This window comes from Rhipicephalus microplus, chromosome 2 (genome assembly GCF_043290135.1).
Source record: "Rhipicephalus microplus isolate Deutch F79 chromosome 2, USDA_Rmic, whole genome shotgun sequence".
NCBI lineage: Eukaryota > Metazoa > Arthropoda > Arachnida > Ixodida > Ixodidae > Rhipicephalus > Rhipicephalus microplus.
Genome location: NC_134701.1, coordinates 132,811,318 through 132,834,309, shown reverse-complemented (window position 1 = coordinate 132,834,309; position 22,992 = coordinate 132,811,318). Strand labels below are relative to the sequence as shown.

Below are 22,992 nucleotides of genomic sequence, written 5' to 3'. Positions count from 1 at the left end.
AGGCGCCAGACTGAAGGGAAACCTTGCCCGGTGATGCGAGTTGAACGAGGCTTCTGTTCCAAGTATCTGTGCGTGAGTTCGAATCTCACTTCTGTCAATTTTTTTTTACTTTTTCTGCCAGCACAAAGTCAGCGTCTTCTTTTGCTGAGGCTGACATATCGTATCAGAATAGCCGAGTGGTCTAAGGCGCCAGACTCAAGGGAAACCTTGCGCAGGGATACGGGTTGATCGAGGCTTCTGGTCCACGTATGTGGGCGTGGGTGTGAATCCCACTTCTGACAAACTTTTTTTTATTTTAGTACAAGAACAAAGCCAGTGTCTCCTTTGGTTAGGACTAAAATATTGTGTCAGAATGGCCGACTGGTCGAAGGCGCCAGACTTAAGGGAAACCTTGCCCAGTTATACGGGTTGAATGAGGCTTCTGGTCCACGTATGTGGGCGTGGGTTCGAATCCCACTTCTGACAAACTCTTTTTTTTATTTACTACCAGCACAAAGTCAGTGTCTCTTTTTGCTGGTCTGAAATATTGTGTCAGAATGGCCGAGTGGTCGAAGGCGCTAGACTCAAGGGAAACCGTGTCCAGTCATACGAGATGAACGAGGTTTCTGGTCCACGTATGTGTGCGTGAGTGCGAATCCCACTTCTGACAAACTTTTTTTTGCTTTACTACCAGAACAAAGTCAGTGTCTTATTTTGCTGCAGCCTATATATCGTGTCAGAACGGCCGAGTTGTCTAAGGCACCAGACTTAAGGGAAACATTGCCCGGTGATACGGGTTAAACGAGGCCTTTGCTCCACGTATGTGGACGTGGGTTCGAGTCCCACTTTTGACAATCTTTTTTTTTACTTTACTACCAGCATAATGTCAGTGTTTTTTGCTGGGGCTGATATATTGTGTCAGCATGGCCGAGTGGTCGAAGGCGCCAGATTTAAGGGAAACCTTGCCCAGTGATCCGGGTTGAACGAGGCTTCTGGTCCACGTATGTGGGCGTGGGTTTGAATCCCACTTCTGACAATATTTTTTTACATTACTACCAGCACAAAGTCAGTGTCTCCTTTTGCTGGGGCTGATACATCGTGTCAGAAGGGCCGTGTGGTCTAAGGCGCCAGACGCAAGGGAAACCTTGCCCAGTGATACGGGTTGAACGAGGCTTCTGGTCGACGTATGTGGGCGCTGGTTCGACTCCCACTTCTGACAACCGTTTTTAGGGGCGAAGCTCCTTAGGGCGTGGGCTGTGCATCCCCTGTATGTAGCCACCTCTAGTTTAGTTCTTGCAGTGTTCACTAGATGGCGGTACCGTCCCCTGTATGTAGCCACCTATAGTTTAGTTCTTGCAGTGTTCACTAGATGGCGGTACCGTCTCCTGTATGTTGCCACCTCTCGTTTAGTTCTTGTAGTGTTTACTAGATGGTGGTACTTGTAGCTGATGATGAAAAGATGCAAGATGTTATAAACTAGAAAGCGGTACTTGTAGTTGATGAATGACGCGAGATCTTATAAAATAGGAATGATGTCACATATGGCGCGTGTCATTGGTTGAAGGCAATTGTTCGATTTAGTGCGGCGACGTACGCTAGGGCGAGCGATGTAATAAAATCGAGTGGGCAAAATGTACAGAGGATTCATGGTTTACCAGGTTTACCTCCGGAGCTTCGCCCACTCATCATCATTCACTTCGTGGATATGGCGGCACTTTTTTTACTTTACTACCAGAACAAAATCAGTGACTCCTTTTGCTGGGGCTACAACATCGTGTCAGGAGGGCCGAGCGGTGTAAGGCAAAAGACTCAAGAGAAACCTTGCCCAGTGATATGGGTTGAATGAGGCTTCGTGTCCACGTATGCGGGCGTTGCTTTGAATCCCACTTCTCACAAAGTTTTTATTTACTTTACTACCTGCAAAAAGTCAGTTTCTTCTTTTGCTGGGGCTGAAATATTGTGTCAGAATGGCCGAGTGGTCGAAGGCGCTAGACTTAAGGGAAACCTTGCGCAGTGATACGGGTTGAACGAGGCTTCTGATCCACGTATGTGGGTGTGGATTTGAATCCTACTTCTGACAAACTTTTTTTACTTTACTACAAGAACAAAGCCAGTGTCTCCTTTTGCTGGGGCTAAAATATCCTGTCAGAATGCCCGAATGGTCGAAGGCGCCAGACTTAAGGGAAACCCTGCCCAGTGACTCAAGTTGAACGAGGCTTCTGCTCCACGTATGTGGGCGTGGGTTCAAATCCAACTTCTGACAAACTTTTTTTTACTTTACTACCAGAACAAAGTCAGAGCCTTCTTTTGCTGAGGATGACACATCGTCTCAGAATGGCTGAGTGGTCAAAGGCGCCAGACTCAAGGGAAACCTTGCCCAGTGATACGTGTTGAACGAGGCTTCTGGTGCACGTATGTGTGGGGGGGTTCAATTCCCACTTCTGAAAAGCTTTTTTTTTACTTTACTACCAGCCCAATGTCAGTGTCTCCTTTTGCTGGGCTGAAATATTGTGTCTGAATGGCCGAGTGGTCAATGGTGCCAGACTTAAGGAAAACCTTGCCCGGAGATACGGGTTGAACGAGGCTTCTGGTCCACGTACGTGGGCGTGGGTTTGAATCCCACTTCTGACAATCTTTTTTTTACTTTAGTACCAGCATAAAGTCAGTGTTTTTTGCTGGGGCTGATATATCGTGTCAGCATGGCCGAGTGGCCTAAGGAGCCAGACTCAAGGGAAACTTTGCCCAGTGATACGGGTTGAACGAGGCTTCTCGTCCACGTATGTGGGCCTGGGTTCTATTCGCACTTCTGACAAACTCTGTTTTTTTACTTTTCTACCAGCACAAAGTCAATGTCTCCTTTTGCTGGGGCTGAAATATTGTGTCAGAATGGCCGAGTGGTCGAAGGCGCCAGACTTAAGGGAAACCTTGCCCAGTGATACGGGTTGAACGATGCTTTTGGTCCACGTATGTGGGCGTGGGTTCGAATCCCACTTCTGACAAAGTTTTTTTACTTTACTACCAGTACGAAGTCAGTGTCTTCTTTTGCTGGGGCTGATATATCGTGTCAGAATGGCCGAGTGGTCTAAGGCGCCAGACTCAAAGGAAACCTTGCCCAGTGATAGGGGTTGAACAAGGCTTCTGGTCCACGTATGTGGGCGTGGGTTCGAATCCCTCTTCTTACAAACTTTTTTTTACTTCACTAACAGAACAAAGTCAGCGTCTTCTTTTGCTGAGGCTGACATGTCGTATCAGAATAGCCGAGTGGTCTAAGGCGCCAGACTCAAGGGAAACCTTGCGCAGTGATACGGGTTGATCGAGGCCTTTGGTCCACGTATGTGGACGTGGGTTCGAATCCCACTTCTGACAATCTTTTTTTTACTTTACTACCAGCATAAGGTCAGTGTTTTTTGCTGGGGCTGATATATTGTGTCAGCATGGCCGATTGGTCGAAGGCGCAAGACTTAAGGGAAACCTTGCCCAGTGATACGGGTTGAACGAGGCTTCTGGTCTACGTATGTGGGCGTAGGTTGAAATCCCACTTCTGAGAAGCTCTTTTTTTTACTTTACTACCAGCACAAAGTCAGTGTCTCCTTTTGCTGGGCCTGAAATATCGTGTCAGAATGGCCGAGTGGTCTAAGGCTCCAGACTCAAGGGAAACCGTGCCCAGTCATACGAGATGAACGAGGCTTCTGGACCACGTATGTGTGCGTGGGTGCGAATCCCACTTCTGACACACTTTTTTTACTTTACTACCAGAACAAAGTCAGTGTCTTCTTTTGCGGCAGCTTATATATCGTGTCAGAACGGCCGAGTTGTCTAAGGCACCAGACTTAAGGGAAACATTTCCCGGTGATACGGCTTAAACGAGGCCTTTGGTCCACGTATGTGGACGTGGGTTCGAATCCTACTTCTGACAATCTTTTTTTTTTACTTTACTACCAGCATAAAGTCAGTGTTTTTTGCTGGGGCTGATATATTGTGTCAGCCTGGCCGAGTGGTCGAAGGCGCCAGACTTAAGGAAAACCTTGCCCAGTGATACGGGTTGAACGAGGCTTCTGGTCTACGTATGTGGGCGTGGGTTGAAATCCCACTTCTGAGAAGCTCTTTTAGGGGCGAAGCTCCTTAGGGCGTGGGCTGTGCGTCCCCTGTATGTAGCCACCTCTAGTTTAGTTCTTGCAGTGTTCACTTGATGGCGGTACCGTCCCCTGTATGTAGCCACCTCTAGTTTAGTTCTTGCAGTGTTCACTAGATGGCGGTACCGTCTCCTGTATGTAGCCAGCTCTCGTTTAGTTCTTGTAGTGTTTACTAGATGGTGGTACTTGTAGCTGATGATGAAAACGTGCAAGATGTTATAAACTAGAAAGCGGTACTTGTAGTTGATGAAAGACGCGAGATCTAATAAAATAGGAATGATGTCACATATGGCCCGTGTCATTGGTTGAAGGCAATCGTTCGATTTAGTGCGGCGACGTACGCTAGGGGGAGCGATGTAATAAAATCGAGTGGGCAAAATGTACAGAGGATTCATGGTTTACCAGGTTTACCTCCGGAGCTTCGCCCACTCATCATCATTCACTTCGTGGATATTGCGGCACTTTTTTTACTTTACTACCAGAACAAAGTCAGTGACTCCTTTTGCTGGGGCTACAACATCGTGTCAGGAGGGCCGAGTGGTGTAAGGCAAAACACTCAAGAGAAACCTTGCCCAGTGATATGGGTTGAATGAGGCTTCGTGTCCACGTATGTGGGCGTGCGTTTGAATCCCACTTCTCACAAAGTTTTTTTTACATTACTACCTGCAAAAAGTCAGTTTCTTCTTTTGCTGGGGCTGAAATATTGTGTCAGAATGGCCGACTGGTCGAAGGCGCTAGACTTAAGGGAAACCTTGCACAGTGATACGGGTTGAACAAGGCTTCTGATCCACCCATGTGGGCGTGGATTTGAATCCTACTTCTGACAAACTTTTTTTTACTTTACTACAAGAACAAAGCCAGTGTCTCCTTTTGCTTGGGCTAAAACATCCTGTCAGAATGGCCCAATGGTCGAAGGCGCCAGACTTAAGGGAAACCTTGCCCAGTGACTTAGGTTGAACGAGGCTTCTGCTCCACGTATGTGGCCGTGGGTTCAAATCCAACTTCTGACAAACTTTTTTTTACTTTACTACCAGAACAAAGTCAGAGCCTTCTTTTGCTGAGGATGACACATCGTCTCAGAATGGCTGAGTGTTCAAAGGCACCAGACTCAAGGGAAACCTTGCCCAGTGATACGGGTTGAACGAGGCTTCTGGTCCACGTATGTGGGCGTGGGTTCGATTCACACTTCTGACAAACTCTGTTTTTTTACTTTACTACCAAAACAAAGTCAGTGTCTCCTTTTGCTAGGCTGAAGTATTGTGTCAGAATGGCCGAGTGGTCGAAGGCGCCAGACTTAAGGGAAACCTTCCCCAGTGATACATGTTGAACGAGGCTTCTGGTGCACGTGTGTGGGCGTGGGTTCAATTCCCTCTTCTGAAAAACTTTTTTTACTTTACTACCAGCCCAAAGTCAGTGTATCCTTTTACTGGGGCTGAAATATTGTGTCAGAATGGCCGAGTGGTCGAAGGCGCCATACTTAAGGGAAACCTTGCCCAGTGATACGGGTTGAACGATGCTTGTGGTCCACGTATGTGACCGTGGGTTCGAATTCCACTTCTTACAATGTTTTTTTACTTTACTACAAGCACGAAGTCACTGTCTTCTTTTGCTGGGGCTGATATATCGTGTCAGAATGGCCGAGTGGTCTAAGGCGCCAGACTCAAGGGAAACCTTGCCCAGTGATAGGGGTTGAACGAGGCTTCTGGTCCACGTATGTGGGCGTGGGTTCGAATCGCTCTTCTGACGAAGTTTTTTTTACTTCACTATCAGAACAAAGTCAGTGTCTCCTTTTGCTGGGGCTTACATATCGTATCAGAATAGCCGAGTGGTCTAAGGCGCCAGACTAAAGGGAAACGTTGCCCGGAGATACGGGTTGAATGAGGCTTCTGGTCCACGTATGTGGGCGTGGGTTTGAATCCCACTTCTGACAATCTTTTTTTTACTTTACTACCAGCATAAAGTCAGTGCTTTTTGCTGGGGCTGATATATCGTGTCAGCATGGCCGAGTGGCCTAAGAAGCCAGACTCAAGGGAAACTGCCCAGTGATACGGGTTGAACGAGGATTCTGGTCCACGTATGTGGGCGTGGGTTCGATTCGCACTTCTGACAATCTCTGTTTTTTTTACTTTTCTACCAGCACAAAGTCAGTGTCTCCTTTTGCTGCGGCTGAAATATTGTGTCAGAATGGCCGAGTGGTCGAAGGCCAGACTTAAGGGAAACCTTGCCCAGTGATACGGGTTGAACGATGCTTCTGGTCAACGTATGTGGGCGTGGGTTCGAATCCCACTTCTGACAAAGTTTCTTTACTTTACTACCAGCACGAAGTCAGTGTCTTCTTTTGCTGGGGCTGATATATCCTGTCAGAATGGCCAAGTGGTCTAAGGCGCCAGACTCAAGGGAAACCTTTCCCAGTGATAGGGGTTGAATGAGGCTTATGGTCCACGTATGTGGGCGTGGGTTCGAATCCCTCTTCTTACAAACTTTTTTTACTTCACTAACAGTACAAAGTCAGTGTCTCCTTTTGCTGGGGCTTACATATCGTATCAGAATGGCCGAGTGGTCTAAGGCGCCAGACTCAAGGGAAACCTTGCGCAGTGATACGGGTTGATCGAGGCTTCTGGTCCACGTATGTGGACGTGGGTGTGAATCCCACTTCTGACAAACTTTTTTTTATTTTAGTACAAGAACAAAGCCAGTGTCTCCTTTGGTTAGGACTAAAATATCGTGTCAGAATGGCCGAGTGGTCGAAGGCGCCAGACTTAATGGAAACCTTGCCCAGTGATACGGGTTGAATGAGGCTTCTGGTCCATGTATGTGGGCGTGGGTTCGAATCCCACTTCTGACAAACTCTTTTTTTTATTTACTACCAGCACAAAGTCAGTGTCTCTTTTTACTGGGCTGAAATATTGTGTCAGAATGGCCGAGTGGTCGAAGGCGCTAGACTCAAGGGAAACCGTGTCGAGTCATACGAGATGAACGAGGCTTCTTGTCCACGTATGTGTGCGTGGGTGCGAATCTGACTTCTGACAAACTCTTTTTACTTTACTACCAGAACAAAGTCAGTGTCTTCTTTTGCTGCAGCTTATATATCGTGTCAGAACGGCCGAGTTGTCTAAGGCACCAGACTTAAGGGAAACATTGCCCGGTGATACGGGTTAAACGAGGCCTTTGGTCCACGTATGTGGACGTGGGTTCGAATCCCACTTCTGACAATCTTTTTTTTACTTTACTACCAGCATAAGGTCAGTGTTTTTTTGCTGGGGCTGATATATTGTGTCAGCATGGCCGAGTGGTCTAAGGCGCCAGATTCAAGGGAAACCTTGCGCAGTGGTACGGGTTGATCGAGGCTTCTGGTCCACGTATGTGGGCGTGGGTGTGAATCCCACTTCTGACAAACTTTCTTTTATTTTAGTACGAGAACAATGCCAGTGTCTCCTTTGGTTAGGACTAAAATATCCTGTTAGAATGGCCGAGTGGTCGAAGGCGCAAGATTTAAGGGATACCTTCCCCAGTGATACGGGTTGAATGAGGCTTCTGGTCCATGTATGTGGGCGTGGGTTCGAATCCCACTTCTGACAAACTCTTTTTTTTTATTTACTACCAGCACAAAGTCAGTGTCTCTTTTTGCTGGGCTGAAATATTGTGTCAGAATGGCCGAGTGGTCGAAGGCGCTAGACTCAAGGGAAACCGTGTCCAGTCATACGAGATGAACGAGGCTTCTGGTCCACGTATGTGTGCGTGGGTGCGAATCCCACTTCTGACAAACTCTTTTTACTTTACTACCAGAACAAAGTCAGTGTCTTCTTTTGCTGCAGCTTATATATCGTGTCAGAACGGCCGAGTTGTCTAAGGCACCAGACTTAAGGGAAACATTGCCCGGTGATACGGGTTAAACAAGGCCTTTGGTCCCCGTATGTGGACGTGGGTACGAATCCCACTTCTGACAATCTTTTTTTTACTTTACTACCAGCATAAGGTCAGTGTTTTTTTGCTAGGGCTGATATATTGTGTCAGGATGGCCGAGTGGTCGAAGGCGCCAGACATAAGGGAAACCTTGCCCAGTGATACGGGTATAACGAGGCTTCTGGTCTACGTATGTGGGCGTGGGTGCGAATCCCACTTCTGACACACTTTTTTTACTTTACTACCAGAACAAAGTCAGTGTCTTCTTTTGCGGCAGCTTATATATCGTGTCAGAACGGCCGAGTTGTCTAAGGCACCAGACTTAAGGGAAACATTTCCCGGTGATACGGCTTAAACGAGGCCTTTGGTCCACGTATGTGGACGTGGGTTCGAATCCTACTTCTGACAATCTTTTTTTTTACTTTACTACCAGCATAAAGTCAGTGTTTTTTGCTGGGGCTGATATATTGTGTCAGCCTGGCCGAGTGGTCGAAGGCGCCAGACTTAAGGAAAACCTTGCCCAGTGATACGGGTTGAACGAGGCTTCTGGTCTACGTATGTGGGCGTGGGTTGAAATCCCACTTCTGAGAAGCTCTTTTAGGGGCGAAGCTCCTTAGGGCGTGGGCTGTGCGTCCCCTGTATGTAGCCACCTCTAGTTTAGTTCTTGCAGTGTTCACTTGATGGCGGTACCGTCCCCTGTATGTAGCCACCTCTAGTTTAGTTCTTGCAGTGTTCACTAGATGGCGGTACCGTCTCCTGTATGTAGCCAGCTCTCGTTTAGTTCTTGTAGTGTTTACTAGATGGTGGTACTTGTAGCTGATGATGAAAACGTGCAAGATGTTATAAACTAGAAAGCGGTACTTGTAGTTGATGAAAGACGCGAGATCTAATAAAATAGGAATGATGTCACATATGGCCCGTGTCATTGGTTGAAGGCAATCGTTCGATTTAGTGCGGCGACGTACGCTAGGGGGAGCGATGTAATAAAATCGAGTGGGCAAAATGTACAGAGGATTCATGGTTTACCAGGTTTACCTCCGGAGCTTCGCCCACTCATCATCATTCACTTCGTGGATATTGCGGCACTTTTTTTACTTTACTACCAGAACAAAGTCAGTGACTCCTTTTGCTGGGGCTACAACATCGTGTCAGGAGGGCCGAGTGGTGTAAGGCAAAACACTCAAGAGAAACCTTGCCCAGTGATATGGGTTGAATGAGGCTTCGTGTCCACGTATGTGGGCGTGCGTTTGAATCCCACTTCTCACAAAGTTTTTTTTACATTACTACCTGCAAAAAGTCAGTTTCTTCTTTTGCTGGGGCTGAAATATTGTGTCAGAATGGCCGACTGGTCGAAGGCGCTAGACTTAAGGGAAACCTTGCACAGTGATACGGGTTGAACAAGGCTTCTGATCCACCCATGTGGGCGTGGATTTGAATCCTACTTCTGACAAACTTTTTTTTACTTTACTACAAGAACAAAGCCAGTGTCTCCTTTTGCTTGGGCTAAAACATCCTGTCAGAATGGCCCAATGGTCGAAGGCGCCAGACTTAAGGGAAACCTTGCCCAGTGACTTAGGTTGAACGAGGCTTCTGCTCCACGTATGTGGCCGTGGGTTCAAATCCAACTTCTGACAAACTTTTTTTTACTTTACTACCAGAACAAAGTCAGAGCCTTCTTTTGCTGAGGATGACACATCGTCTCAGAATGGCTGAGTGTTCAAAGGCACCAGACTCAAGGGAAACCTTGCCCAGTGATACGGGTTGAACGAGGCTTCTGGTCCACGTATGTGGGCGTGGGTTCGATTCACACTTCTGACAAACTCTGTTTTTTTTACTTTACTACCAAAACAAAGTCAGTGTCTCCTTTTGCTAGGCTGAAGTATTGTGTCAGAATGGCCGAGTGGTCGAAGGCGCCAGACTTAAGGGAAACCTTCCCCAGTGATACATGTTGAACGAGGCTTCTGGTGCACGTGTGTGGGCGTGGGTTCAATTCCCTCTTCTGAAAAACTTTTTTTACTTTACTACCAGCCCAAAGTCAGTGTATCCTTTTACTGGGGCTGAAATATTGTGTCAGAATGGCCGAGTGGTCGAAGGCGCCAGACTTAAGGGAAACCTTGCCCAGTGATACGGGTTGAACGATGCTTGTGGTCCACGTATGTGACCGTGGGTTCGAATTCCACTTCTTACAATGTTTTTTTACTTTACTACAAGCACGAAGTCACTGTCTTCTTTTGCTGGGGCTGATATATCGTGTCAGAATGGCCGAGTGGTCTAAGGCGCCAGACTCAAGGGAAACCTTGCCCAGTGATAGGGGTTGAACGAGGCTTCTGGTCCACGTATGTGGGCGTGGGTTCGAATCGCTCTTCTGACGAAGTTTTTTTTACTTCACTATCAGAACAAAGTCAGTGTCTCCTTTTGCTGGGGCTTACATATCGTATCAGAATAGCCGAGTGGTCTAAGGCGCCAGACTAAAGGGAAACGTTGCCCGGAGATACGGGTTGAATGAGGCTTCTGGTCCACGTATGTGGGCGTGGGTTTGAATCCCACTTCTGACAATCTTTTTTTTACTTTACTACCAGCATAAAGTCAGTGCTTTTTGCTGGGGCTGATATATCGTGTCAGCATGGCCGAGTGGCCTAAGAAGCCAGACTCAAGGGAAACTGCCCAGTGATACGGGTTGAACGAGGATTCTGGTCCACGTATGTGGGCGTGGGTTCGATTCGCACTTCTGACAATCTCTGTTTTTTTTACTTTTCTACCAGCACAAAGTCAGTGTCTCCTTTTGCTGCGGCTGAAATATTGTGTCAGAATGGCCGAGTGGTCGAAGGCCAGACTTAAGGGAAACCTTGCCCAGTGATACGGGTTGAACGATGCTTCTGGTCAACGTATGTGGGCGTGGGTTCGAATCCCACTTCTGACAAAGTTTCTTTACTTTACTACCAGCACGAAGTCAGTGTCTTCTTTTGCTGGGGCTGATATATCCTGTCAGAATGGCCAAGTGGTCTAAGGCGCCAGACTCAAGGGAAACCTTTCCCAGTGATAGGGGTTGAATGAGGCTTATGGTCCACGTATGTGGGCGTGGGTTCGAATCCCTCTTCTTACAAACTTTTTTTACTTCACTAACAGTACAAAGTCAGTGTCTCCTTTTGCTGGGGCTTACATATCGTATCAGAATGGCCGAGTGGTCTAAGGCGCCAGACTCAAGGGAAACCTTGCGCAGTGATACGGGTTGATCGAGGCTTCTGGTCCACGTATGTGGACGTGGGTGTGAATCCCACTTCTGACAAACTTTTTTTTATTTTAGTACAAGAACAAAGCCAGTGTCTCCTTTGGTTAGGACTAAAATATCGTGTCAGAATGGCCGAGTGGTCGAAGGCGCCAGACTTAATGGAAACCTTGCCCAGTGATACGGGTTGAATGAGGCTTCTGGTCCATGTATGTGGGCGTGGGTTCGAATCCCACTTCTGACAAACTCTTTTTTTTATTTACTACCAGCACAAAGTCAGTGTCTCTTTTTACTGGGCTGAAATATTGTGTCAGAATGGCCGAGTGGTCGAAGGCGCTAGACTCAAGGGAAACCGTGTCGAGTCATACGAGATGAACGAGGCTTCTTGTCCACGTATGTGTGCGTGGGTGCGAATCTGACTTCTGACAAACTCTTTTTACTTTACTACCAGAACAAAGTCAGTGTCTTCTTTTGCTGCAGCTTATATATCGTGTCAGAACGGCCGAGTTGTCTAAGGCACCAGACTTAAGGGAAACATTGCCCGGTGATACGGGTTAAACGAGGCCTTTGGTCCACGTATGTGGACGTGGGTTCGAATCCCACTTCTGACAATCTTTTTTTTACTCTACTACCAGCATAAGGTCAGTGTTTTTTTGCTGGGGCTGATATATTGTGTCAGCATGGCCGAGTGGTCTAAGGCGCCAGATTCAAGGGAAACCTTGCGCAGTGGTACGGGTTGATCGAGGCTTCTGGTCCACGTATGTGGGCGTGGGTGTGAATCCCACTTCTGACAAACTTTCTTTTATTTTAGTACGAGAACAATGCCAGTGTCTCCTTTGGTTAGGACTAAAATATCCTGTTAGAATGGCCGAGTGGTCGAAGGCGCAAGACTTAAGGGATACCTTCCCCAGTGATACGGGTTGAATGAGGCTTCTGGTCCATGTATGTGGGCGTGGGTTCGAATCCCACTTCTGACAAACTCTTTTTTTTTATTTACTACCAGCACAAAGTCAGTGTCTCTTTTTGCTGGGCTGAAATATTGTGTCAGAATGGCCGAGTGGTCGAAGGCGCTAGACTCAAGGGAAACCGTGTCCAGTCATACGAGATGAACGAGGCTTCTGGTCCACGTATGTGTGCGTGGGTGCGAATCCCACTTCTGACAAACTCTTTTTACTTTACTACCAGAACAAAGTCAGTGTCTTCTTTTGCTGCAGCTTATATATCGTGTCAGAACGGCCGAGTTGTCTAAGGCACCAGACTTAAGGGAAACATTGCCCGGTGATACGGGTTAAACAAGGCCTTTGGTCCCCGTATGTGGACGTGGGTACGAATCCCACTTCTGACAATCTTTTTTTTACTTTACTACCAGCATAAGGTCAGTGTTTTTTTGCTAGGGCTGATATATTGTTTCAGGATGGCCGAGTGGTCGAAGGCGCCAGACATAAGGGAAACCTTGCCCAGTGATACGGGTATAACGAGGCTTCTGGTCTACGTATGTGGGCGTGGTTTGAAATCCCACTTCTGAGAAGCTCTTTTTTTTACTTTACTTCCAGCACAAAGTCAGTGTCTCCTTTTGCTGGGCCTGGAATATCGTGTCAGAATGGCCGAGTGGTCTAAGGCTCCAGACTCAAGGGAAACCGTGCCCAGTCATACGAGATGAACGAGGCTTCTGGTCCACGTATGTGTGCGTGGGTGCGAATCCCACTTCTGACACACTTTTTTTACTTTACTACCAGAACAAAGTCAGTGTCTTCTTTTGCGGCAGCTTATATATCGTGTCAGAACGGCCGAGTTGTCTAAGGTACCACACTTAAGGGAAGCATTGCCCGGTGATACGGCTTAAACGAGGCCTTTGGTCCACGTATGTGGACGTGGGTTCGAATCCCACTTCTGACAATCTTTTTTTTTACTTTGCTACCAGCATAAAGTCAGTGTTTTTTGCTGGGGCTGATATATTGTGTCAGCATGGCCGAGTGGTCGAAGGCGCCAGACTTAAGGGAAACCTTGCCTAGTGATACGGGTTGAGCGAGGCTTCTGGTCTACGTATGTGGGCGTGGATTGAAATTCCACTTCTGAGAAGCTCATTTAGGGGCGAAGCTCCTTAGGGCGTGGGCTGTGCGTCCGCTGTATGTAGCCACCTCTAGTTTAGTTCTTGCAGTGTTCACTAGATGGCGGTACCGTCCCCTGTATGTAGCCACCTCTAGTTTATTTCTTGCAGTGTTCACTAGATGGCGGTACCGTCTCCTGTATGTAGCCACTTCTTGTTTAGTTCTTGTAGTGTTTACTAGATGGTGGTACTTGTAGCTGATGATGAAAAGATGCAAGATGTTATAAACTAGAAAGCGGTACTTGTAGTTGATGAAAGACGCGAGATCTTATAAAATAGGAATGATGTCACATATGGCGCGTGTCATTGGTTGAAGGCAATCGTTCGATTTAGTGCGGCGATGTACGCTAGGGGGAGCGATGTAATAAAATCGAGTGGGCAAAATGTACAGAGGATTCATGGTTTACCAGGCTTACCTGCGGAGCTTCGTCCACTCATCATCATTCACTTCGTGGATATGGCGGCACTTTTAGGGGCGAAGCTCCTTACAGCGGCACCCGTTCGTCCCGCGTCCCGTCGTAGTATGTAACCAGTCTTACGCTTTGACATGCAAAGATTTTGGCCTCCAAGGTGGTGCCGGTGAGAGATTCCTTCTGTGCGTTGTTGAACAACAAAAAATAGTGCTCAATGTACCTGCCAATAGCTGATAATGGGGTATGAGAGACAGGAGCATTCGGCTTTTAGTTAACGCGCACGCACTGCGATCCCCATTAGCAGCCATTAGCATGTACATTGAGCACAATCTGACAAGCAAGGGTTGCTATGTTATACTCGCTGGGTGTAACCTCCTTGGTTTTAGAAAGGTTTAGCGAGCGTTGGGCCACATAGCCATGAATACAGTGAACTAGTATATACCATTAACTCGAGGTGGTTAAAGGTGGGAAGTAATCCTGAAGCGCAAACCGTAAGAAAGTGTGCATGTGCCACCTCCCGTTTAGTCCTTGAAATGTCCGCTGGATTGCGGTGCTTCTATATGGAGAATATATGATGAAAAGATGCGAGATGGTGGTACTTGGAGTGCTGAATTGATGGACGAACGGACACACAGACAGATGCATGGATGGACGCATGAACGGACGCAGACGCGGATGCATGGACGAACGCAGGGACGGACGCACAAACAGACGCACGCACGGACGGGTGGATGGACGCATGGACGGTCACACAGACGTACGCATGGACGGACGGAAGCAAGAACGAATGGACGGACGAATGCTTCGCCCCACTCCCCATCATTCACTCCGTGGATATGCTGCCATTTTTTTTACTTTACTACCAGCACAAAGTGAGTGTCTCCTTTTGCTGGGGCTGAAATATCGTGTCAGAATGGTCGAGTGGTCTAAGGCTCCAGACTCAAGGGAAACCTTGCCCAGTGATACGAGTTGAACGAGGCTTCTGGTACACGTATGTGTGCGTGGGTTCGAATCCCACTTCTGTCAATTGTTTTACTTTACTACCAGAAGAAAGACAGTGTCTCCTTTTGCTGGGCTGAAATATCGTGTCAGAATGGCCGAGTGGTCCAAGGCACCAGACTTAAGGGAAACCTTGCCCAGTGATACGGGTTGAACGAGGCTTCTGGTCTACGTATGTGGGCGTGGGTTCGAATCCCACTTCTGACAAACTTTTTTTACTTCACTACCAGAACAATGTCAGCGTCTCCTTTTGCTGGGGCTGACATATCGTATCAGAATGGCCGAGTGGTCTAAGGCGCCAGACTGAAGGGAAACCTTGCGCGATGATGCCAGTTGAATGAGGCTTCTGGTCCACGTATGTGTGTGTGGGTTCGAATCTCACTTCTGTCAATTTTTTTGAATTTACTACCAGCACAAAGTCAGTGTCTCGTTTTGCTGGGCTGAAACATTGTGTCAGAATGGCCGAGTGGTCGAAGGTGCTGGACTCAAGGGAAACCTTGCCCAGTCATACGAGTTGAACGAGGCTTCTGGTCCACGTATGTGGACGTGGGTGTGAATCCCACTTCTGACAAACTTTTTTTTATTTTAGTACAAAAACAAAGCCGGTGTCTCTTTTGGTTAGGACTAAAATATCGTGTCAGAATGGCCGAGTGGTCGAAGGCGCCAGACTTAAGGGAAACCTTGCCCAGTGATACGGGTTAAACGAGGCCTTTGGTCCACGTATGTGGACGTGGGTTCGAATCCCACTTCTGACAATCTTTTTTTTACTTTACTACCAGCATAAGGTCAGTGTTTTTTTGCTGGGGCTGATATATTGTGTCAGCATGGCCGAGTGGTCTAAGGCGCCAGACTCAAGGGAAACCTTGCGCAGTGATACGGGTTGATCGAGGCTTCTGGTCCACGTATGTGGGCGCGGGTGTGATTCCCACTTCTGACAAACTTTTTTTTATTTTAGTACAAGAACAAAGCCAGTGTCTCCTTTGGTTAGGACTAAAATATCGTGTCAGAATGGCCGAGTGGTCGAAGGCGCCAGACTTAAGGGAAACCTTGCCCAGTGATACGGGTTGAATGAGGCTTCTGGTCCATGTATGTGGGCGTGGGTTCGAATCCCACTTCTGAGAAACTCTTTTTTTATTTACTACCAGCACAAAGTCAGTGTCTCTTTTGGCTGGGCTGAAATATTGTGTCAGAATTGCCGAGTGGTCGAAGGCGCCAGACTTAAGGGAAACCTTGCCCAGTGATACGTGTTGAACGAGGCTTCTGGTGCACGTATGTGGGCGTGGGTTCAATTCCCACTTCTGAAAACTTTTTTTTTACTTTACTACAAGCCCAAAGCCAGTGTCTCCTTTAGTTAGGACTAAAATATCGTGTCAGAATGGCCGAGTGGTCGAAGGCGCAGGCTTAAGGGAAACCTTTCCCAGTGATACGGGTTGAATGAGGCTTCTGGTCCATGTATGTGGGCGTGGGTTCGAATCCCACTTCTGACAAACTCTTTTTTTTTTATTTACTACCAGCACAAAGTCAGTGTCTCTTTTTGCTGGGCTGAAATATTGTGTCAGAATGGCCGAGTGGTCGCACGCGCTAGACTCAAGGGAAACCGTGTCCAGTCATATGAGATGAACGAGGCTTCTGGTCCACGTATGTGTGCGTGGGTGCGAATCCGACTTCTGACAAACTCTTTTTACTTTACTACCAGAACAAAGTCAGTGTCTTCTTTTGCTGCAGCTTATATATCGTGTCACAACGGCCGAGTTGTCTAAGGCACCAGACTTAAGGGAAATATTGCCCGGTTATAGGGGTTAAACGAGGCCTTTGGTCGACGTATATGGACGTGGGTTCGAATCCCACTTCTGACAATCTTTTTTTACTTTACTACCAGCATAATTTCAGTGTTTTTTTGGTGGGGCTGAGATATTTTGTCAGCATGGCCGAGTGGTCTAAGGCGCCAGACTCAAGGGAAACCTTGCGCACTGATACGGGTTCATCGAGACTTCTGGTCCACGTATGTGGGCGTGGGTGTGAATCCCACTTCTGACAAACTTTTTTTATTTTAGTACAAGAACAAAGCCAGTGTCTCCTTTGGTCAGGACTAAAATATCGTGTCAGATTGGCCGAGTGGTCGAAGGCGCCAGACTTAAGGGAAACCTTGCCCAGTGATACGGGTTGAATGAGGCTTCTGGTCCACGTATGTGGGCGTGGGTTCGAATCCCACTTCTGACAAACTCTTTTTTTTATTTACTACCAGCACAAAGTCAGTGTCTCTTTTTGCTGGGCTGAAATATTGTGTCAGATTGGCCGAGTGGTCGAAGGCGCTAGACTCGAGGGAAACCGTGTGCAGTCATACGAGATGAACGAGGCTTCTGGTCCGCGTATGTGTGCGTGGGTGCGAATCCCACTTCTGACAAACTCTGTTTTTTTTACTTTTCTACCAGCACAAAGTCAGTGTCTCCTTTTGCTGGGGCTGAAATATCGTGTAATAATTGCCGAGTGGTCTAAGGCGCCAAACTCAATGGAAACCTTGCCCAGTGATACGGGTTGAACGAGGCTTCTGGTCCACGTATATGGGCGTGGGTTCGAATCCTATTCTGACAAATTTTTTTTACTTTACTACCAGAACAAAGTCAGTGTCTCCTTTTGCTGGGCAGAAAAATTGTGTCAGAATGGCCGAGTGGTCTAAGGCGCCAGACTGAAGGGAAACCTTGCCCGGTGATAGGGGTTCAACGAGGCTTCTGGTCTAGGTGTGTGGGCGGGGGTTCAAATCCCACTTCAGACAAACTTTTTTTTACTTTACTACGAGCATAAAGTCAGTGTCATCTTTTGCTGGGGCTGATATATCGTATCAGAATGGCCGAGTGGTCTAAGGCGCCAGACTCAAGGGAAACCTTGCCCAGTGATACGAGTTGAACGAGGCTTCTGTCCACGTATATGGGCGTGGGTTCTAATCTCACTTCTGTCAATTTTTTTTACTTTACTACCAGCACAAAGTCATGTCTCCTTTTGCTGGTGCTGAAATATCGCGTCAGAATGGCCCAGTAGTCTAGGGCTCCAGACTCAAGGGAAAGCTTGCCCAGTGATACGGGTTGAACGAGGCTTCTAGTCCACGTATGTGGGCCTGGGTTCGAATCCCCCTTCAGACAAACTTTTTTTTACTTAACTACCAGAACAAAGTCAGGGTCTCCTTTTGCTGGGCTGAAATATTGTGTTGGCCGAGTGATCTAAGGTGCCAGATTCAAGGGAAACCTTGCCCAGTGGTACGGGTTGAACGAGGCTTCTGGTCCACGTATGTGGGGGTGGTTTATATCCCACTTCTGACAAACTTTTTTACTTTACTACCAGAACAAAGTCAGAGCCTTCTTTTGCTGAGGATGTCACATCGTGTCAGAATGGCCGAGTGGTCAAAGGCGCCAGACTCAAGGGAAACCTTGCGCAGAGATACGGGTTGAACGAGGCTTCTGGTCCACGTATGTGGGCGTGGGTTTGAATCCCACTTCTGACAATATTTTTTTACTTTACTACCAGCACAATGTCAGTTTCTCCTTTTGCTGGGGCTGATACATCGTGTCAGAAGGGCCGTGTGGTCTAAGGCGCCAGACGCAAGGGAAACCTTTCCCAGTGATACGGGTTGAACGAGGCTTCTGGTCCACGTATGTGGGCGTTGGTTCGACTCCCACTTCGGACAACCCTTTTTCTACTTTACTACCAGAACAAAGTCAGTGACTCCTTTTGCTGGGGCTACAACATCGTGTCAATAGGGCCGAGTGGTCTAAGGCAAAAGACTCAAGAGAAACCTTGCCCAATGATATGGGTTGAATGAGGCTTCGTGTCCACGTATGTGGGCGTGGGTTTGAATCCCACTTCTCACAAAGTTTTTTTACTTTACTACCTGCACAAGTCAGTTTCTTCTTTTGCTGGGGCTAAAACATCCTGTCAGAATGGCCGAATGGTCGAAGGTTCCAGACTTAAGGGAAACCTTGCCCAGTGATACAGGTTGAACGAGGCTTCTGCTCCACGTATGTGGGCGTAGGATCGAATCCCACTTCGGACAAACTTTTTTTTACTTTACTACCAGAACAAAGTCAGAGCCTTCTTTTGCTGAGGATGACACATCGTCTCAGAATGGCTGAGTGGTCAAAGGCGCAAGACTTAAGGGAAACCTTGCCCAGTGATACCGCTTGAACGAGGCTTCTGGTCTACGTATGTGGGCGTCGGTTGAAATCCCACTTCTGAGAAGCTCTTTTTTTACTTTACTACCAGCACAAAGTCAGTGTCTCCATTTGCTGGGGCTGAAATATCGCGTCAGAATGGCCGAGTAGTCGAAGGCTCCAGACTCAAGGGAAAGCTTGCCCAGTGACACGGGTTTAACGAGGCTTCTGGTCCACGTATGTGGGGGTGGGTTCAAATCCCACTGCTGACTAACTTTTTTTACTTTACTACCAGAACAAAGTCAGAGCCTTCTTTTGCTGAGGATGACATATCGTGTCAGAATGGCCGAGTGGTCAAAGGCGCCAGACTTAAGGGAAACCTTGCCCAGTGATACGGGTTGAACGATGCTTCTGGTCCACGTATGTGGGCGTGGGTTCGAATCCCACTTCTGACAAAGTTTTTTTACTTTACTACAAGCACGAAGTCACTGTCTTCTTTTGCCGGGGCTGATATATCGTGTCAGAATGGCCGAGTGGTCTAAGGCGCCAGACTCAAGGGAAAGCTTGCCCAGTGATAGGGGTTGAACGAGGCTTCTGCTCGACGTATGTGGGCGTGGGTTCAAATCGCTCTTCTGACAAACTTTTTTTTACTTCACTAACAGAACAAAGTCAGTGTCTCCTTTTGCTGAGGCTTACATATCGTATCAGAATGGCCGAGTGGTCTAAGGCGCCAGACTGAAGGGAAACGTTGCCCGGAGATACGGGTTGAATGAGGCTTTTGGTCCACGTATATGGGCGTGGGTTTGAATCCCACTTCTGACAATCTTTTTTTTACTTTACTACCAGCATAAAATCATTTTTTTTGCTGGGGCTGATATATCGTGTCAGCATGGCCGAGTGGCCTAAGGAGCCAGACTCAAGGGATACTTTGCCCAGTGATACGGGTTGAACGAGGCTTCTGGTCCACGTATGTGGGCGTGGGTTCGATTCGCACTTCTGACAAACTCTGTTTTTTTTACTTTTCTACCAGCACAAAGTCAGTGTCTCCTTTTGCTGCGGCTGAAATATTGTGTCAGAATGGCCGAGTGGTAGAAGGCGCCAGACTTAAGGGAAACCTTGCCCAGTGATACGGGTTGAACGATGCTTCTGGTCAACGTATGTGGGCGTGGGTTCGAATCCCACTTCTGACAAAGTTTTTTTACTTTACTACCAGCACGAAGTCAGTGTCTTCTTTTGCTGGGGCTGATATATCGTGTCAGAATGGCCAAGTGGTCTAAGGCGCCAGACTGAAGGGAAACCTTGCCCGGTGATGCGAGTTGAACGAGTCTTCTGTTCCACGTATGTGTGCGCGGGTTCGAATCTCACTTATGTCAATTCTTTTTACTTTTTCTGCCAGCACAGAGTCAGCGTCTTCTTTTGCTGAGGCTGACATATCGTATCAGAATTGCCGAGTGGTCTAAGGCGCCAGACTCAAGGGAAACCTTGTGCAGTGATACGGGTTGATCGAGGCTTCTGGTCCACGTATGTGGACGTGGGTGTGAATCCCACTTCTGACAAACTTTTTTTTATTTTAGTACAAGAACAAAGCCAGTGTCTCTTTTGGTTAGGACTAAAATATCGTGTCAGAATGGCCGAGTGGTCGAAGGCGCCAGACTTAAGGGAAACCTTGCCCAGTGATATGGATTGAATGAGGCTTCTGGTCCATGTATGTGGGCGTGGGTTCGAATCCCACTTCTGAAAAACTCTTTTTTTTATTTACTACCAGCACAAAGTCAGTGTCTGTTTTTGGTGGGCTGAAATATTGTGTCAGAATGGCCGAGTGGTCGAAGGCGCTAGACTCAAGGGAAACCGTGTCCAGTCATACGAGATGAACGAGGCTTCTGGTCCACGTATGTGTGCGAGGGTGCGAATCCCACTTCTGACAAACTCTTTTTACTTTACTACCAGAACAAAGTCAGCGTCTTCTTTTGCTGCAGCTTATATATCGTGTCAGAACGGCCGAGTTGTCTAAGGCACCAGACTTAAGGGAAACATTGCCCGGTGATACGGGTTAAACGAGGCCTTTGGTCCACGTATGTGGACGTGGGTTCGAATCCCACTTCTGACAATCTTTTTTTTACTTTACTACCAGCATAAGGTCAGTGTTTTTTTGCTGGGGCTGATATATTGTGTCAGCATGGCCGAGTGGTCTAAGGCGCCAGACTCAAGGGAAACCTTGCGCAGTGATACGGGTTGATCGAGGCTTCTGGACCACGTATGTGGGCGCGGGTGTGATTCCCACTTCTGACAAACTTTTTTTTATTTTAGTACAAGAACAAAGCCAGTGTCTCCTTTGGTTAGGACTAAAATATCGTGTCAGAATGGCCGAGTGGTCGAAGGCGCCAGACTTAAGGGAAACCTTGCCCAGTGATACGGGTTGAATGAGGCTTCTGGTCCATGTATGTGGGCGTGGGTTCGAATCCCACTTCTGACAAACTCTTTTTTTATTTACTACCAGCACAAAGTCAGTGTCTCTTTTGGCTTGGCTGAAATATTGTGTCAGAATTGCCGAGTGGTCGAAGGCGCCAGACTTAAGGGAAACCTTGCCCAGTGATACGTGTTGAACGAGGCTTCTGGTGCACGTATGTGGGCGTGGGTTCAATTGCCACTTCAGAAAAACTTTTTTTTTACTTTACTACAAGCCCAAAGCCAGTGTCTCCTTTGGTTAGGACTAAAATATCGTGTCAGAATGGCCGAGTGGTCGAAGGCGCCAGGCTTAAGGGAAACCTTGCCCAGTGATACGGGTTGAATGAGGCTTCTGGTCCATGTATGTGGGCGTGGGTTCGAATCCCACTTCTGACAAACTCTTTTTTTTTATTTACTACCAGCACAAAGTCAGTGTCTCTTTTTGCTGGGCTGAAATATTGTGTCAGAATGGCCGAGTGGTCGCAAGCGCTAGACTCAAGGGAAACCGTGTCCAGTCATACGAGATGAACGAGGCTTCTGGTCCACGTATGTGTGCGTGGGTGCGAATCCGACTTCTGACAAACTCTTTTTACTTTACTACCAGAACAAAGTCAGTGTCTTCTTTTGCTGCAGCTTATATATCGTGTCACAACGGCCGAGTTGTCTAAGGCACCAGACTTAAGGGAAACATTGCCCGGTTATAGGGGTTAAACGAGGCCTTTGGTCGACGTATGTGGACGTGGGTTGGAATCCCACTTCTGACAATCTTTTTTACTTTACTACCAGTATATTGTCAGTGTTTTTTGCTGGGGCTGAGATATTTTGTCAGCATGGCCGAGTGGTCTAAGGCGCCAGACTCAAGGGAAACCTTGCGCACTGCTACGGGTTCATCGAGACTTCTGGTCCACGTATGTGGGCGTGGGTGTGAATCCCACTTCTGACAAACTTTTTTTTATTTTAGTACAAGAACAAAGTCAGTGTCTCCTTTTGCTGGGGCTGAAATATCGTGTAATAATTGCCGAGTGTTCTAAGGCGCCAAACTCAATGGAAACCTTGCCCAGTGATACGGGTGGAACGAGGCTTCTGTCCACGTATATGGGCGTGGGTTCTAATCTCACTTCTGTCAATTTTTTTTACTTTACTACCAGCACAAAGTCATGTCTCCTTTTGCTGGTGCTGAAATATCGTGTTAGAATGGCCCAGTAGTCTAGAGCTCCAGACTCAAGGGAAAGCTTGCCCAGTGATACGGGTTGAACGAGGCTTCTAGTCCACGTATGTGGGCCTGGGTTCGAATCCCCCTTCAGACAAACTTTTTTTTACTTAACTACCAGAACAAAGTCAGTGTCTGCTTTTGCTGGGATGAAATATTGTGTTGGCCGAGTGATCTAAGGTGCCAGATTCAAGGGAAACCTTGCCCAGTGATACGGGATGAACGAGGCTTCTGGTCCACGTATGTGGGGGTGGTTTATATCCCACTTCTGACAAACTTTTTTTACTTTACTACCAGAACAATGTCAGTGTCTCCTTTTGCTGGGGCTGATACATCGTGTCAGAAGGGCCGTGTGGTCTAAGGCGCCAGACGCAAGGGAAACCTTTCCCAGTGATACGGGTTAAACGAGGCTTCTGGTCCACGTATGTGGGCGTT

The 22,992-nt window shown here is 47.5% G+C and overlaps 28 non-coding genes across 28 annotated transcripts; all 28 read left to right on the top strand.

The window, feature by feature from the left end:
• Positions 1 to 346: 346 nt before the first annotated feature.
• TRNAL-UAA (transfer RNA leucine (anticodon UAA)) lies at positions 347 to 465 on the top strand. The gene is made up of 2 exons: positions 347 to 384; positions 420 to 465. It is a non-coding gene; the product is annotated as a tRNA-Leu (tRNA).
• Positions 466 to 896: 431 nt separating this feature from the next.
• On the top strand, positions 897 to 1,015 carry TRNAL-UAA (transfer RNA leucine (anticodon UAA)). Its single transcript has 2 exons — positions 897 to 934; positions 970 to 1,015. It is a non-coding gene; the product is annotated as a tRNA-Leu (tRNA).
• A 1,476-nt stretch (positions 1,016 to 2,491) lies between these two features.
• TRNAL-UAA (transfer RNA leucine (anticodon UAA)) lies at positions 2,492 to 2,610 on the top strand. Its single transcript has 2 exons — positions 2,492 to 2,529; positions 2,565 to 2,610. It is a non-coding gene; the product is annotated as a tRNA-Leu (tRNA).
• Positions 2,611 to 2,859: 249 nt separating this feature from the next.
• TRNAL-UAA (transfer RNA leucine (anticodon UAA)) lies at positions 2,860 to 2,978 on the top strand. Its single transcript has 2 exons — positions 2,860 to 2,897; positions 2,933 to 2,978. It is a non-coding gene; the product is annotated as a tRNA-Leu (tRNA).
• Positions 2,979 to 3,042: 64 nt separating this feature from the next.
• Positions 3,043 to 3,161, top strand: TRNAL-CAA (transfer RNA leucine (anticodon CAA)). Its single transcript has 2 exons — positions 3,043 to 3,080; positions 3,116 to 3,161. It is a non-coding gene; the product is annotated as a tRNA-Leu (tRNA).
• A 65-nt stretch (positions 3,162 to 3,226) lies between these two features.
• TRNAL-CAA (transfer RNA leucine (anticodon CAA)) lies at positions 3,227 to 3,345 on the top strand. Its single transcript has 2 exons — positions 3,227 to 3,264; positions 3,300 to 3,345. It is a non-coding gene; the product is annotated as a tRNA-Leu (tRNA).
• Positions 3,346 to 3,593: 248 nt separating this feature from the next.
• On the top strand, positions 3,594 to 3,712 carry TRNAL-CAA (transfer RNA leucine (anticodon CAA)). Its single transcript has 2 exons — positions 3,594 to 3,631; positions 3,667 to 3,712. It is a non-coding gene; the product is annotated as a tRNA-Leu (tRNA).
• A 1,661-nt stretch (positions 3,713 to 5,373) lies between these two features.
• On the top strand, positions 5,374 to 5,492 carry TRNAL-UAA (transfer RNA leucine (anticodon UAA)). Its single transcript has 2 exons — positions 5,374 to 5,411; positions 5,447 to 5,492. It is a non-coding gene; the product is annotated as a tRNA-Leu (tRNA).
• Positions 5,493 to 5,923: 431 nt separating this feature from the next.
• Positions 5,924 to 6,042, top strand: TRNAF-AAA (transfer RNA phenylalanine (anticodon AAA)). Its single transcript has 2 exons — positions 5,924 to 5,961; positions 5,997 to 6,042. It is a non-coding gene; the product is annotated as a tRNA-Phe (tRNA).
• A 796-nt stretch (positions 6,043 to 6,838) lies between these two features.
• TRNAL-UAA (transfer RNA leucine (anticodon UAA)) lies at positions 6,839 to 6,957 on the top strand. The gene is made up of 2 exons: positions 6,839 to 6,876; positions 6,912 to 6,957. It is a non-coding gene; the product is annotated as a tRNA-Leu (tRNA).
• Positions 6,958 to 8,121: 1,164 nt separating this feature from the next.
• TRNAL-UAA (transfer RNA leucine (anticodon UAA)) lies at positions 8,122 to 8,240 on the top strand. The gene is made up of 2 exons: positions 8,122 to 8,159; positions 8,195 to 8,240. It is a non-coding gene; the product is annotated as a tRNA-Leu (tRNA).
• A 1,661-nt stretch (positions 8,241 to 9,901) lies between these two features.
• On the top strand, positions 9,902 to 10,020 carry TRNAL-UAA (transfer RNA leucine (anticodon UAA)). Its single transcript has 2 exons — positions 9,902 to 9,939; positions 9,975 to 10,020. It is a non-coding gene; the product is annotated as a tRNA-Leu (tRNA).
• Positions 10,021 to 10,451: 431 nt separating this feature from the next.
• On the top strand, positions 10,452 to 10,570 carry TRNAF-AAA (transfer RNA phenylalanine (anticodon AAA)). The gene is made up of 2 exons: positions 10,452 to 10,489; positions 10,525 to 10,570. It is a non-coding gene; the product is annotated as a tRNA-Phe (tRNA).
• A 796-nt stretch (positions 10,571 to 11,366) lies between these two features.
• Positions 11,367 to 11,485, top strand: TRNAL-UAA (transfer RNA leucine (anticodon UAA)). Its single transcript has 2 exons — positions 11,367 to 11,404; positions 11,440 to 11,485. It is a non-coding gene; the product is annotated as a tRNA-Leu (tRNA).
• Positions 11,486 to 12,099: 614 nt separating this feature from the next.
• On the top strand, positions 12,100 to 12,218 carry TRNAL-UAA (transfer RNA leucine (anticodon UAA)). The gene is made up of 2 exons: positions 12,100 to 12,137; positions 12,182 to 12,218. It is a non-coding gene; the product is annotated as a tRNA-Leu (tRNA).
• Positions 12,219 to 14,668: 2,450 nt separating this feature from the next.
• TRNAL-CAA (transfer RNA leucine (anticodon CAA)) lies at positions 14,669 to 14,787 on the top strand. The gene is made up of 2 exons: positions 14,669 to 14,706; positions 14,742 to 14,787. It is a non-coding gene; the product is annotated as a tRNA-Leu (tRNA).
• A 61-nt stretch (positions 14,788 to 14,848) lies between these two features.
• TRNAL-UAA (transfer RNA leucine (anticodon UAA)) lies at positions 14,849 to 14,967 on the top strand. Its single transcript has 2 exons — positions 14,849 to 14,886; positions 14,922 to 14,967. It is a non-coding gene; the product is annotated as a tRNA-Leu (tRNA).
• Positions 14,968 to 15,396: 429 nt separating this feature from the next.
• Positions 15,397 to 15,515, top strand: TRNAL-UAA (transfer RNA leucine (anticodon UAA)). Its single transcript has 2 exons — positions 15,397 to 15,434; positions 15,470 to 15,515. It is a non-coding gene; the product is annotated as a tRNA-Leu (tRNA).
• A 247-nt stretch (positions 15,516 to 15,762) lies between these two features.
• Positions 15,763 to 15,881, top strand: TRNAL-UAA (transfer RNA leucine (anticodon UAA)). Its single transcript has 2 exons — positions 15,763 to 15,800; positions 15,836 to 15,881. It is a non-coding gene; the product is annotated as a tRNA-Leu (tRNA).
• Positions 15,882 to 15,945: 64 nt separating this feature from the next.
• Positions 15,946 to 16,064, top strand: TRNAL-UAA (transfer RNA leucine (anticodon UAA)). Its single transcript has 2 exons — positions 15,946 to 15,983; positions 16,019 to 16,064. It is a non-coding gene; the product is annotated as a tRNA-Leu (tRNA).
• Positions 16,065 to 16,129: 65 nt separating this feature from the next.
• Positions 16,130 to 16,247, top strand: TRNAL-AAG (transfer RNA leucine (anticodon AAG)). Its single transcript has 2 exons — positions 16,130 to 16,167; positions 16,212 to 16,247. It is a non-coding gene; the product is annotated as a tRNA-Leu (tRNA).
• A 614-nt stretch (positions 16,248 to 16,861) lies between these two features.
• TRNAL-UAA (transfer RNA leucine (anticodon UAA)) lies at positions 16,862 to 16,980 on the top strand. Its single transcript has 2 exons — positions 16,862 to 16,899; positions 16,935 to 16,980. It is a non-coding gene; the product is annotated as a tRNA-Leu (tRNA).
• Positions 16,981 to 18,137: 1,157 nt separating this feature from the next.
• Positions 18,138 to 18,256, top strand: TRNAL-CAA (transfer RNA leucine (anticodon CAA)). The gene is made up of 2 exons: positions 18,138 to 18,175; positions 18,211 to 18,256. It is a non-coding gene; the product is annotated as a tRNA-Leu (tRNA).
• A 982-nt stretch (positions 18,257 to 19,238) lies between these two features.
• TRNAL-UAA (transfer RNA leucine (anticodon UAA)) lies at positions 19,239 to 19,357 on the top strand. Its single transcript has 2 exons — positions 19,239 to 19,276; positions 19,312 to 19,357. It is a non-coding gene; the product is annotated as a tRNA-Leu (tRNA).
• Positions 19,358 to 19,973: 616 nt separating this feature from the next.
• Positions 19,974 to 20,092, top strand: TRNAL-UAA (transfer RNA leucine (anticodon UAA)). The gene is made up of 2 exons: positions 19,974 to 20,011; positions 20,047 to 20,092. It is a non-coding gene; the product is annotated as a tRNA-Leu (tRNA).
• A 431-nt stretch (positions 20,093 to 20,523) lies between these two features.
• TRNAL-UAA (transfer RNA leucine (anticodon UAA)) lies at positions 20,524 to 20,642 on the top strand. The gene is made up of 2 exons: positions 20,524 to 20,561; positions 20,597 to 20,642. It is a non-coding gene; the product is annotated as a tRNA-Leu (tRNA).
• Positions 20,643 to 21,256: 614 nt separating this feature from the next.
• On the top strand, positions 21,257 to 21,375 carry TRNAL-UAA (transfer RNA leucine (anticodon UAA)). The gene is made up of 2 exons: positions 21,257 to 21,294; positions 21,330 to 21,375. It is a non-coding gene; the product is annotated as a tRNA-Leu (tRNA).
• Positions 21,376 to 21,624: 249 nt separating this feature from the next.
• TRNAL-UAA (transfer RNA leucine (anticodon UAA)) lies at positions 21,625 to 21,743 on the top strand. The gene is made up of 2 exons: positions 21,625 to 21,662; positions 21,698 to 21,743. It is a non-coding gene; the product is annotated as a tRNA-Leu (tRNA).
• The last annotated feature ends 1,249 nt before the right edge of the window (positions 21,744 to 22,992 follow it).